Here is a 2,854-nt window from a genome sequence, read left to right as displayed (position 1 = left end):
TCCATCGAAAGGTTTGATGTATATTTGTTTAAAAAATATTACAATAAAGATTGATTACTGAAAAGTAATTTTATATTATTTGGTTTACAAATTTGGCTCTGTCAATTTCTTCTATATTCCTGGTTCCAGCAATGGAGGTGCTCACCTTCTAGCCAAGGGAGTGGTTTACAAATTTGGCTCTGTCAATTTCTTCTATATTCCTGGTTCCAGCAATGGAGGTGCTCACCTTCTAGCCAAGGGAGCAAAATGATGATGTCAAAAACTTGGTGGGAGTCTGCGCCAATTAGATGTTCTAGTGCTATATCCATCTGGAGATTTATCTCCTGGTTTTCTTGTCAATAAAATTGCTTTGCATTGCCTGCCGCCCCCCCCCCCCCCCCAATGCCATGGAGCTGTGAAGTTCTATTTAATCACAATGCAACGTCGGTTCAAGATATTTACCATAGTTAGACGGGTGATTTTGACCACTAAATCAATTCAGTTAATCGATTTTGTCTTTTCTAGTATTCATATTTATCAAAGGGCGCAACCGCTGAAGGCAGCGAGGAGGTGGAAAGGGGTTCAAAATCAAGGTGACAGCCATAGGGTAGCTAGACACCCAAGGTAACCCAGGATTTTTATTTGCGGCAGCCGCCGTTGGCTGCCGCTAACGGCCCAGATTTTACAAAACTTAAAAGGAAAGATCCAACGGCTAGGATTAAGAATGTGGGGGCATCAATGTAAATGTAATTTTATCTTTATTTTCTTTCAAGGGTTTTCTACTTTAGAAATTTACAAAATCAAACCCTATTCCTTTCTCTCTATCTGCCGCCTGCCGGACTGTTTCACAGTCGATTATCCTATTTTTACCTCCGTTTATTCAAGCTCTTGACAAGCGAATCAGAGATCTGTAACCTCTTAGTCACGACCACGATTTAAACTCTTCGGTTTTCTTTGCATCATACAAAGCCAGAGATTAGGTTTTGGCACCATGTTTTTCATATCAGAAATAGATTTGGGCGGAATCACCAATAGATCCGACGGTGCGGCGTTTGATGAAGTCGACATTCATGGGAGTTGTCCAGCCTGTTCTGACTCCAAAAATCACCAATAGAGTTGTTCGTTCCCATTCGATTCAGTTCTGTTCGCAGCACAACTACTACTCCTCCATGACCAACACAGTGAGAGTTGCAGATGCCTAGATGACCTCTGTTAATGATCTCTGCCAATTTCAACACCTGTGCTCATCTCGTCAAGGTAAAATTTCAGCTTCATATTTTCCCCCTTTTCAAGGTTACAAAAAGAACCTAATTCATCAATGGAATTGTGTTTTGATTTATGGGTTTCCCTGGTTTCTTATCCTCCCTAAGGATGCAGCTGCTGCAGGCGCCAAAATGGTTTTCTTCCCTGAGACCTTCTCTTACATGGGTGATCAAGAAGGAGAAGCTTTGAAGCTGGTCGTAGAGAGTTTAGATGGCCCCAACATGCAAGCATACTGTGCTCTTGCTAGGTCAATATCCAGTAACTTTTAATCTACGCTTGAGGTTTTCGAGTTATGTTTTGCTTGCAAGCGATTGTAGTGTGATTCGTTCGCATTCGATTGTGTATCTGATTTGCTTGTCAAAAGACGGAGGTAAAAATCAGGGTAATCGACGGTGAGGCAGTCCGGGCGGATGGAGAGAAAGGAATAGGGTTTGATTTTGTAAATTTCTAAACTAGAAAACCCTTGATGGTAAAAAGATAAAATCGTATTTACATTGATGCCCCCGCATTCTTAATGCTAACCGTTGGATTTTTATTTTTAAGTTCTATGAAATCTGGGCCGTTAGCGGCAGCCGCGGTCGGCTGCCGCAAATAAAAATCCGGTAACCCAGGAGTTACGATTTGTTGATGTGAGAATTTTTTACATTTAGCCTCTTTACATCATAACATGCCGAACACCCCTCCCCTCCCACAGTTTTGCAAATCTTACGAAAAGGTTTCCCTCGGTTGAGAGTGTCACCGCTATTAACAATAGAGGGGAGATTACCATATTACCTTCACATATAATTGAAGTTTAGAATCTAATGTAATTACTAAGACACCCTAAATCGTATTCTTTTTTTTAAATCTCACTTTTAAGAGATGGGTGGAAGATATACTATCTTCATCCATCTTCTTCAATTCCCAAAATAAACTTTATCCACCACTGACAACTGAAAGAAATCCATTGGAAAATTTGTGTCATGATTGCAGCAGCAAGCTGTGACCTTTTAATGACCATGTGACGACCCTCCTAGTCCCAAAGAAATTCTAACGCTTCACCTCATACTATTATGCAATTACTGATCAATTTCTACTTCATAGCTGCTCTAATATATATATATATATATATATATATATCATACTACTATAATAAAAGCATGTACTCTACCTTTTTCGCAAATCTTTTTCTGATCTTTTCTGTCCTTAAAATTTTTCTAAATACCAATAATGTTGTACTATTTGTTATTTCTTTACTTATTTTTACAAGGATAATTTAGACATTTTATTCATAAATTATTATTAATTTATCATTAATTTTAATTCCTCTTTAATTTCTCTCTCGATTTATCTCTTGACCTCTTTCAATCTCTCTCAATATCTGTCACTCTCTGTATCCCTCTCCCTCTCGAACTCTCTCTGAATCTCTCTCTAAATCACCACTCTCTCTAATTATTAATTTTAATCCCTCTTTAATTTCTCTCTCGATTTATCTCTGGATCTCTTTCAATCTCTCTCAAAGTCTGTCGTTCTCTTTATCCCTCTCCCTCTCGAACTCTCTTTAAATCTCTCTCTAAATCTCTTTGTCCACCTCTCTCTCAATCTTTGTCAAAGTCTGTCGGTCCCTATATCC

The sequence above is a fragment of the Hakea prostrata genome, chromosome 3 (assembly GCF_041222555.1).
Source record: "Hakea prostrata isolate BN-2017 chromosome 3, UWA_Hpros_2, whole genome shotgun sequence".
In the NCBI taxonomy this organism is placed as follows: Eukaryota; Viridiplantae; Streptophyta; class Magnoliopsida; order Proteales; family Proteaceae; genus Hakea; species Hakea prostrata.
This window is presented reverse-complemented; position numbering follows the sequence as displayed.